Source organism: Glycine soja, chromosome 3, assembly GCF_004193775.1.
Source record: "Glycine soja cultivar W05 chromosome 3, ASM419377v2, whole genome shotgun sequence".
In the NCBI taxonomy this organism is placed as follows: Eukaryota; Viridiplantae; Streptophyta; class Magnoliopsida; order Fabales; family Fabaceae; genus Glycine; species Glycine soja.
Window position 1 is genome coordinate 30,410,520 of NC_041004.1, and position 12,248 is coordinate 30,422,767.

The window sequence follows — 12,248 nt, forward strand, 5'->3', positions numbered from 1 at the left end:
AAATATTATAATGACTATTAAAATGTTTTTTACCAAGATTTAATAGTATTTTTTTTTAACTTTTTATGAGGGAAACAATTTTGATGAATTTCATGAATAAATAGGTAGTATTTAAGGTAAGAACTCTTACTCATTTAGGATGATTATTTTTTTGGTACAACAAGAAGATGAAAATAAAGAGGATATTAAAAGTTGGAGTTCGTTTGATTGAAATGAAATAGTGAGAAGAGAAATAAAAAAAATGGTGGATATGGAAAAGTGTGTCAAAATTGGTGAGAAATGGTATAGAAACTGTTCTCTCATTGTGATAACCGATTTAATGAAATTCATAACCGAATATGCTTTTTTGTTTTAAATGCTATTGTATTTCAATAAACATGTTATAGAGATAATTGATTGTCGTAATACATATTTTTTATTCTTATGGATAAAAAAAGGCTTAATTAAGTTTTTCATAATATAGATTGTTTTCAACCAAGTATTTAAAAAAAAATTATTTTATTACCCGTCGTTAGTCTCTTTCTGTTAAGTAATGATGCGGCAGATGGAATGTTACATCATCACGTCTTGTCACTAAACATGTAGGCAGAGCCGACCATGTCATTATTTACTGTTTTTTTACTTAAAAATGAAATAAAAAAGGATGACTTCCATTTTCATGTCTTTGGTTGTTGTTGCAGATTTTGAACCCTAAGGGAGGAATTTGGGAATTTCAAACCCTAAAGGAGGCACTTGGGATGATGGGTGAAAGAATGAATGGAAAGGGTGGGTTATCATCGTCGTCTTCATCTCCTGCGATGGTGAAATGCAAATGTGAGGTACCTGCTATTATGTTCATGTTACGCGGTGTGAACCATTTGGGGAGAAGGTTTTGGAGATGCCCATACTGTAACGTAAGCAAATGTCAATTCTGTGTTTTGTTTTGGATTTTATTTTGTTGTGTTTCTTGTTTAATTGGTATTGTGTTGTAGGAATCAAGTTCTTGCATATTTTTTCAATGAATTGGTGATGCTGAGGCTGGCAATAACGTGTCTACAAAAGAGTGAGTTGGTCCGATATGTTCAAGAGAATGAAGAGCTGAAGCTGAAACTTGCTTCATGCAGGAAGCTAAAACAAATGCAAAAGAAATAACAGATTTGAGGGGAAAAATTGTTGCACAAGAGGAAGAATGTCATGCATCATCAGTTGAAGTTGTGCAGTTGAAGAGTAAAATTGGAAGGAAAAAGAAAAATCTTGTTGCTGAAAGGAATAGAATGAAGTTGTTAGGTTTTGTAGTTGTAGTTCTTTGGGTGTTCATTTCTTTACTCAGCATTGTAATTGCAATGAATGTTGGTGGTCATAGAAGGAATTGATTTTCCATTTGTGTATTGGTAGGTTTTTGGTAGTTGCATTCTTAAATTTGGTAGGTTGGTAGGTTGAGATGTAGATCTTGGAAAGTAATTATGTTGTATTTGATGTAGTTTGATGCTTCTAATGATATGAGTATATGATGTGTTAAATTTATATTGTATTGACACTTAATTTTAACTATGAACCTTTTATTGATTTGTGATCTTTTGTATTGGCTTACTAACCCTAACAATGTCAGATATCAGGCACCAAAAATAATTTGAGGTAGTAAAATGAAAATGGTTTGTTTTCTAGGTATTGGGATGTAAACAAACAAAATTTTAGGTATCAAAATGAAAATGTTTTATTTCCAAGGTACTTTTATGTTAAAAAAATTAGAGATGGTAAAATGAAAATTGTTTATTTTGTAGTTTCCATTATTTAAGTCAAACTACTTCAGTCTTTTTTTTTTATCCTACTGTTTTCATTCATTGAACACTTGAGTGTGTTATTGTTTACTTCAGCATTTGTGGCAGTTTCTATTTAGCAAAAGAGATTTCAATATACTAACGACATGGTCCCAAAAGGCCTAAATTAGTAGTTAATATGTCCATTGTCCAGAACAAATACACAAAAGGTGTGACAAACTATGCACATAGTTTCAATAAAGTAAAAAATAAAGCAAATAAGATTCCCACACCCCAAAATAAAATTCTCACACCCCACTACAAAAGTATTTCACACAATCCTATTTTTGTCCATTTGTATCTTTAATTGATGCGCCTGGCTTGGCCTGAGTGGCAACAAGTCTAATTCCCAACTCAACCTTCTTCTCAACAGTTGCTAGTTGACAACCTTTAAGTTTTTTGCTTCTTGTTGGTGCCTTGCTTGTTGTTGGTGGCTTGTGTTTAGGAGCAAGTTTTTGTACTTTTTCATTGACTGATCTATTGTGCCCACAATGCCCCTACAAAATTGAAATTTGTGAAAATTAATGCAGTGAGTACAAAATTAATACAGTGACATTGATCCAATTAGTATTGTTGTGTGCCTATTTGTAGGTTTGGCGTGCTGATGTTGTTGACGACCAACAACTTTTCTTACAAACTGTTGCACAACTTTTCCCTACAAAATTAATCTATATAAAGTGCCATGTAGTATGTTAAGCATGTATGAAAACTTTACCTTATTGTTTGTGTTTGAACATTTGATTTATGTGATATCATTCTTTTTATGCTGAGTCTGAGCTCCAACAGGTGCACCCTCATTTCCACCATGAGTTACTCCTTCAGTGCTAGCCTCTACTCCTCCTTCTGTGCCACCCTCAACTACATCGAGTGGTCCATATTGAACTCCAATAATTGCATATTGAGTTGCAACCTCAGCTACACCTTTAGCAGCTCCACTAGGTTCCTCATTTTCTTCTTCAGGTACTACTGGAGGTGGCAATGGACACCTCCTCGTATTATAACTTGTTGCCCGATATCTGATGCATTTATATAGAGTTGGGTCTTCCCTTAACCTAGTCCTGCTAGGGTCTTCACCAGGCTCCCTCCTCAATTTCTTTGGTCTACCAGGACCCTTTTTGTATTTTGGTGGTTGAATTTCATCGAACTCTATAACTAGCCACATATCTATACCATTAATTGATGCCACCTTATGGTCATAACAAACACCATATGTATCCCTTGAATAATAGTTATTCACATAATCCATAACCTTAAAATTTTTGAATTGTATGGCAGCCACTGCATGTCTCCAAGGCATGGCAACCAATCCCCAGAAGTTACATGAACAACTATATTTGTTTATATCAATAATAATTTCTCACCAGAATGCAGATGAGTGACTTCAAAATCTCCATCTCCTTGCCAAGCAACTACCTAATTCCCAAACTTTTCAACCTCTTAGTCCAACCTTTTCAAGGGCTTAGGCATCATCTCACCTTTGTAATTTTTCAATTTGTCTCTAAGGGTTGCAAACCTATTCATGAGGTACATTCCAATCCACTCACACATGGTTATGATAGGCTTATCCCTAGCTACTAGTATTGCACTGTTAAAGGACTCATTGAGGTTGTTCATCAAAATATCACACTTTGGGTAATGTGAGAATGCATACTTACACCATGCTTTCCTCTCAAGGTTATACTACCAATGATATGCAACTTTGTTGATGTCCTTAATCTACTGCATTTTGTGTTTCCACAACTGTTCATAAGTAGCTTTAGCAGCCCCCATCATTAGATCTTTGAACATTATCCCACCAAATTTTTTCTTAAAATTGTTGTAAAGATGTCACAGGCAGAACTTGTGCTTTCTATTTGGGTTGGAAATTCCAAAAAAACTTGTTTCAATCCCTGCACATAAAGTAACTCAAGAAAATAATCCAAAAAGTATTAGCAACATATTAATGTACAATCCAGGTGTATAGTTTTTTTACCTTCTGTTGATCACTAATGAACACCTATTTGTTGGTTTCAACATCATCAATATCCTCAAACAACAAATTCATAAACCATTTCCATGTTTCCTTGGTCTCTATTTCTACAACAACAAAAGCAATAGGCATGTACTGGTCATTCGGATCTTTGCCAACAATAATCAAGAGTTGTCCTCCAGAATTTAATTTCAGATGACATCCATTTACACCAATCAAGGGTCTACACGCCTTTTCGAAAGCAGTTTTTGGATCTTCTAAGCACATGTAGAAACTACCAAATCTTGGTAGTACTTCAATGGATGGTCTCTTCACTCGAATTAAGCATGAATGTTTTAGGCATCTATCCTTTAGTTCAACTGCATATGACTAGAGCTGGGAATACTGTTTGACAAAATCACCATCAACAACTTGTTTTGCTAGTTGTTTGGCCTTCCATGCCCTGGACAATGTAATTTCAATTGAGTAGTTAGCCCTTATGTCACCAATTATGTCCTTTATAGACATGTCAGCATATGTTGCCTTCATCTTGTTGACTAAGACTTTGGCCACCCAAGTATACTTAGCACTTGTATTATTGAAAACCCTCTCACATGTGTGTTTAGGATGTAAGGTATTAAGTCTATATGTGTCAGTATGACCTACCTTACTAACATATACTAGATAGTCAGTGTTATGCTTACACCTTGGTCTTGCTCATCTCTTATCATTGAAATCAAACTTGATTTCTCTCCTATTTAAAACATTGTATTCCAGTATGACTTCTTTGAACTCTTTCAGAGAAGTAAACTCCAATCCTAACTTTCATTTAAATTCTTTACAAAGCAACTTGCTATTGAATCTTTCATAGTTTTTCTTGAATACGTCTTAATCCAAATCATCATTGCATAACTATTCACTAGCATACCCATCTTTAATATCATTTTTAGGCAAACTAGGTGACACCAAAAAACTACCATTAACATTCAAAAAAATTTGTTCAACCCTCTTACCCCTACTAGCATGCTTCTTACCTCCATCAGTAGCCTTGTTACCTTTACCAGCAACCTTCTTACCCCTACTAGCAACCTTCTTACCTCCACCAGTAGCCTTCTTACCATCAGCAGCCTTGTCCATCGGTCTGAAATATGCATCACTCCGTACTTCACTTGGTAGGTTTAAGTTTTCATCTTGGCTAAAGTAATCATCAGATACTTCAATTAATTCAACACGTACACATTGGCTATTAGGTATGTCATCATATTTATGAACAAAAACACTAGCACAAGCATCATCACTTGAATTACCTTCTTCCCTCGGATTACACACCTTTTTAAAGCCAACCTCTTTATTTGTTAGGTAAATCAAAATCATCATCCAATCTAATTGCATTTTCCTCCTCAGAGTGATATAATTGTACATCCTTCAATGATTCATCACTAATGTCTTTAGAATCACCAGAAAAATTGTCATCCACAACCCCCTCATTACCACTAACACATTCCACAAACAACTCCACCTCAAACCTGTTAGCAATGGCATAATTAGACAGCTCCAATGCTTCACTATCCATAGTCATCTTCTTATGCTTACTATCACCACCTTTTTACCATAGCCTCATCAGTTGATCACCATATTCAAAGTCTTCTTTTAAAATTCCAATTGCATCAAAGAATGATCACTTGTCAACATCTATATCAATGACACTTACAGAATTGCTAGTCCCAACATATTGCTTCATAGGGTCTCTTTGAAAGAAACCCTTGTGATGCAATTTTAATTTGAAACTCACGCCTATAACACATATAGAAAAAATGTTTTAACTCCAAATAGTTTAAGGGTAAAAGGATAAAAAAAATTATAACTTTTAAATAAAATGAAAATCATACATTTGAACTCAATTAGTGAAAAACAAAATATTTTATAACTTATTTAACCCATGGAAAACTTCCATCAAATAACATATTTCCTCCATCACACATTGCTACAGGCTAATCCAATCACATATTTCCTCTATCACACATTGCTTGACGCTAATTCATTCCATCACACCAACTTTATGTGGCATTCTCAAGAGTTCAAAGTAAAAGTGGATCGAAGATTCTGATTCATGATAAAGAAGAAAAACCATAAAATATAACTACCAATGTGGTTTTCAAGGAAGTATTTGAAAATCTATAGTATGTGCTCATCTTTGTTATATATATATATGTGTGTGTGTGTGTGGTATTCTATTTGGTTAATTTTTAAAATAAATTGTTTTCTTGAAAATGCTAATATAATTAAACTGATAAATTACTAAAATAACATTTTCATCCCAATTATATATTAAATTAAGTTATTTTTAGCATGTGTTGTTTGGATTTTATGACAAAAAGTAATTAATTTTTTATATTAACCTAGTATTAGAAGACTTGATCAATTAATTAAGTTGTGCTAAAATATAAATGTAATTAAATATGTCACCCATACCTATCCAAATATCTAGCACAATTACAACAATGAAGACTTTCTAATGTCCAAAGCTATACTAGCTTCAACCATTGAGACTGTAGACCAAATTAATGAGTATGTATTAAACATTATGTCAGGTGATGAGAAAAAATATTTAAGCTATGATTTCATTGACATGACAAATTCTGCAGAAAGTCAAGTTTACCGGGCTATTACACCAAAGTTTCTACATTCATTAAAAACATCTAGATTACCTAATCATAAAATTAGGTTGAAAACAGGAACACCTATTATGTTGATTCAAAATTTGGATCAAGCAAAAGGGCTATGTAACGGTACAAGGCTAATTGTGTCTAGAATGGTTAATCATGTTATTGAAGCAAGGATAATTTCTAGTAAAAACATAAGTACTTTGGTCTATATTCCACGAATGCCATTATCACCATTACAATCTCCTTGGCCTTTCAAGATGATTAGAAAACAATTCCCAATTATAGTGTCATATGTTATGACAATTAATAAATATCAAGGAAAAACTCTTGAATCCATTGGATTATATCTTCCTAAACCAATTTTCAGTCGTGACCAACTTTATGTGGCATTCTTAAGAGTTCAAAGTAAAAGTGGATTGAAGATTTTGATTCATGATAAAGAAGGAAAACCACAAAATGTAACTACCAATGTGATTTTTAAGGAAGTATTTCAAAATCTGTAGTATGTGCTCATCATATTTAATTACATTTTTATTTTAGCATAACTTAATTAATTGATTAAGTCTTCTAATACTAGGTTGATATAAAAAAAATAATTACTTTTTTGTCATAAAATCTAGACAACACATGTTAAAAATAACTTAATTTAATATATAACTGGGATGGAAAATGCTATTTTAGTAATTTATCAGTTTAATTATATTAGCACTTTCAAGAAAACAATTTATTTTAAAAATTAACCAAATAGAATACCACACACACACACACACACATATATATAATAAGGATGAGCACATAATATAGATTTTCAAATACTTCCTTGAAAATCACATTGATAGTTATATTTTGTGATTTTTCTTCTATATCATGAATCAGAATCTTCAATCCACTTTTATTTTGAATTCTTGAGAATGCCACATAAAGTTGGTCATGACTGAAAATTGGTTTAGGAAGATATAATCCAACGGACCCAAGAGATTGTCATAGCACATGACATTATAATTGGAAATTGTCTTCTAATCATCTTGGAAGACCAAGGATATTGTGATGGTGATAATGACATTCATGGAATATAAACCAAAGTACCTATGTTTTTACCATAGATTATTTGTGCTTCAATAACATGATTAACCATTCTAGACACAATTAGCCTTGTATTGTGGTATAATCCTTTTGCTTGATCCAAATTTCGAATCAACATAATATGTATGTCTATTTTTAGCCTAATTTTATAATTAGGTAATCCAAATGTTTTTAATGAATGTAGAAACTCTGGTATAATAGCTTGGTAAGCTTGACTTTGTGCAGAATTTGTCATGCTAATGGAATCATAGCTTAAATATTCTTTCTCATCACATGGCATAATGTTTAATACATACTCATTAATTTGGTCTATAGTCTCAATGGTTGAAGCTAACGTTTTCCACATAAAAGTTTTCCTAGTACCTCCATAGCCATATAGGAAAAAAGTTCCATTAGCTTGTCTATTCACAACATTCATGATTGAATTAAAGATATTTGTTTGCTCATTTGTATTTGCAATAGACAAAATAAGATGTTACTTACTATATGGATCTTAATTGTTTCTATTGTACTCATATTACATATTTATTGCTAACCTATTAGAGAAGCAAAGTATGTTTGGAAGTCACGTTCGAATTGAACCTTGTCATAATTCTATTCAGCATATATATATATATATATTACCAAAATGTGATCGCACTACATCTCTTGGAAAAAGGCATGCTTGGATAATTCTTTAATGATTTTTTGTTGGATTGTAATATTTCTTCAATCTGAAGTAGTGCAAAATTTTGTAATTCTTCAATTGCTAGCTCTAAATCTATGAACAAAAATACTAAATTTAATTTTTCAGTTCTAAACAAAAACTGAAACTCATATAAGAAGTATAAATTTTGTATATTTTACCTTATATGTTTGTAATCCTTCTCTAATCATGTAGAATACCATCAATTAGATACTCCTATGTTTCAGGCCACACATGTCCTAGTCTCTCAATGTTATTAGATATGAGCATTGTTACAAACAATCTTCTTAGAAATTGGCCAGAACCTTAATGTTATGCTTATCTTAAAGCCCCAATGTATTCTTTATCATCATTCAAGAAGCTCATAGCAAAGCAATCTTCTCTAAATGAATGATATAGTTGACCGTTCACTGTATGAATTTCTTCATAACTGGTTGGTACTTTAACCACAACCAACATCATCCTAAGATAATACAATTCTCTAGTACTTGGAGACACCCAATTAAGCCTTCCAATTGTATAGCCTTGCTTCCGTGACTTTCAACGTCTATCCTTGGTTACATATGTAAACTTTGTTATGAATGACACATAAGTTAGATGTTTTCCTTCATTGAAAATGCTATTAGCTTGTAGCCAAGTTGTAAACATGGACTCCTTAATAGTTGGCTTGGAGAGCAAAACATCAATGTCATCATCATCTTCAAAGATTATTGAATTTTCACTAGGTAAATGAAAGTACAATCTTTCAACAATAGGTGATCTTTTGTGAAGCTGGAATGAAAATATTATCCAACAAACTTCTTCACAAGGAGAAATATACCTACCATCGACATAGTGCTTAAGCTCATCCAGACACTGCATTGTTGTTCCATCATCATTTTGCACATGTACAAGAACAATGGTTATGCGATCATATCCTTTATTAATGTACTTGAATAAATATTTGATGGATGTTGATTGATTACACCATTCTATGTTGAGGTGAGCCTGATATTTTAACAAGTTTGGATTGTATGACACTACATATCTATTGTCCAGGGCTACATGGTTTTTCTCAATATATTTCTCATCATTATGTCTTCTATAAACAAGATATCCATCTTGGTCAACAACAATTTCAGCTGGCAATTTTTTTTGGAAAACATCTAGAAAACACTTCTCATCTTTCATGCATAACAATTTTCTGTTCGCATGACCATACAGACCATGCATCATATGATTCTTGACACACTCATATAGTTGTGGTTGTTCAATAGCATTTGGTATCTCAACTAATATGATGCTCTATCAATATCTGCAAGAGATGGATACTTGCTGGTAGGATGCAAAAAAAAAAAAAAAAAGATATAAGCATGTGACAATTCTCTCTTTTGGAATTCAACATCTACAATTGTAATATGGTTAATTTAAGCATAAGCATAAATACAATAAACACTTAATTAATAAGTGTGTTAGGAGTGCATAACTTACATGCAAGTACATCGCCTAAAAGTTTTTTATCTTTCAAGTCAGACATTAGTTGTTTTAGGTTGAGTTTAAAAATTCTTGTAACAATATTTGGCCGATCTTGTGTAGTTAAATTAAGAGTCGAAACAAACTTCTGAATCTTAGGTCGATACAGTTTACTCTGGTATTGTACTTGCACTTTCATTACCACATCCATCACAAATAAAATGCAAAGCCTCTCCGTCAACCTTTTTGTTACATCATTTGGGACAAGCATCATAAATTCAACCATTGGCTACCAACAACTTTGTTATAGTAGCCACAGTCACACACATATACTCCTACAACAAAGTTAGGACATTAAATCATAAGTGAATACAATTGATGACTAAAAAAATTGAAAGCCAAATAATGTATCAATATTAATTCAAACCTTTTTCACTTGGCTAACTTCATTATAAATATTTCACATGTGCATTATGCAGAAAGTGATCTCCAACAGAATACACTAAAGAACAAAAAATCTGACTTCCTCTTTGGGTACAGGTAATCATCGTTAGTTGACTTGGATCCATTCTAAAATAAGGAAACAAATGTAATGATAACTAAACTTTAAGTATTGATAACTACACCATATCAAAGATTTCATCAGTATGAAGCAGCCAACCAATCCTTGAGTTCCACAATTTCCTTAAAGTCGCTATTCACAGATATTTGGGAACTATACATTGAATTATATATTGCTATAGGATAAGTGTTTGTATTAAAATGAAAGAATCATTACATTAATCATTGACTACATAGAATCATACATTTAAACTGAAGCTTAAAAACGAATAACCTGTAGCTTCTTTAATTTTAGCCATACTCAGCAACAACATCACCGGCCCAGTAACATGCTTATCCAAACAGTCCTTAAGCTCCATAACAAGTGTCTCCCACAAAGTACAACTGATGACACTTCCACTGTGTCATATTAGGAATGAATGATTAATAAACTAATGAATAATTAGGTGAATTATAACAACAACATTAAGAAAACTAATTATTTCACAATGAATACCATTCATCTTTCATTGTAAAAACCATTTTCTTTGGCTTCCCATGCAGATTCCATTGACCAATTTCAACAACTTCACCAATAGCATCTTCAAGGAAAAACCAAAATTAAACAACATAACAACATTAACATGTTAAAAATTCATTTCTCAAATATTAAAAAACTGTACATATTAAATAATCAGGTGTGGTAGAGCTATTTACAATAACATCAAACATTGTGAAATTGTACACTGTCTCGGGTATTTCATGGAGCATAATTTTAGTTGTTTTGACAAAAATAATTTTAAAAGCATGGTGTGTAGCCTTATATTGACCACTATTGATCTCAACTTCAAAACTTTGAATAATATAAGTTTGACCAACTTGAAAATTTATGTTTCCAATTTCAAGATCAACATTTTTCATTTGAGCTAGAATTTTATCGCCCTGGACAATCAACATTTGAAGTCATAGTTTACAAAAGTACTTGTTATAAACAACTAACAACAAAAATAATAAGTTAACCTGACCTCGTTGTCAATTAAAATTTGGTCAATGGTAAACCTAGGTGATCTTGGTATAGTCCACATGTTTATTAGTCAAACAACAATCTTCCAAGTTTCTTTGTCATCATTTATTTCGGATATGGAATTCAATCTACCAAATATTGCTAAACAAACACAAATGACAATTATGTGCAATTTCAAACTAAATTCTAGAATCAGCAAAACGAATCTAAAATACCGGTATTAGATCATTAAATCCTTACCAGCCACCATTAATCTTTGCTCCACAAATACAAAGTAACATGTTTACAAAAAAGTTAGAAAGTTTTTAAATACTAAAAAGAAACACAATAATACACAAAGAATGTTGTTGTGAATCATTAAAATACTTGTGTTTTGTATGCCTTTTTTCTTTTCTTTTTCTTCTCCTTTTTTTGTTTCGTCTGAATGTTTGAAAGTTCAACAATTAAAAATAATGACAATTTGTGTTTGAAGCCTAAAACAGAGCATGAGACGATACACAAAAAAATGCTTCACAAATAAAACAAAATGCACTATAAAGTGATGCATGATACGATACACAAAAAATTGCTTGACAAATGACTCCTTATGTTAAAAGGTGAACGACAATTACTCACCCACACAAATCTCTCTGAGGATTTGCTAGAGGAGAAGTAGAAGACACAATATCTGATGATTTGCTAGAGAAAAAGTAGAACACACAAGTCGGAAATAGAGGTATAAGGTGAGGTTGTTGAACATGCACAACTATAGAAGCTTCCTCGCTCACCGACATTGTAACATCCCATTTTTCGTAAGTTAATTTAAAAAGAATTTTTATTTTTAAATAAATAAAGTTTTAGAAAAATGATCAGGTTTTTATAAATAAATAAATAATGAGAAATAATGATTTGAAGGAAAAAAAAGGACATTTGATTTATTCATTTGACGAGGAATAAAATAGAGTTCTTTTTTTTTATAAAATATTAAAAACAAATACATAGAGTAATAATAAGTTGTGTGTACCCTAGGTATAAATAGCTATGTTAGGTCAGTTTTCAGACTAACGATGCATCT

At 32.0% G+C, this 12,248-nt stretch overlaps 1 pseudogene; it reads right to left on the minus strand.

Annotated features, from left to right (window-relative positions):
- LOC114406414 overlaps nucleotides 1-12,248 on the minus strand; it is a 57,486-nt pseudogene that overhangs the window by 33,043 nt on the left and 12,195 nt on the right.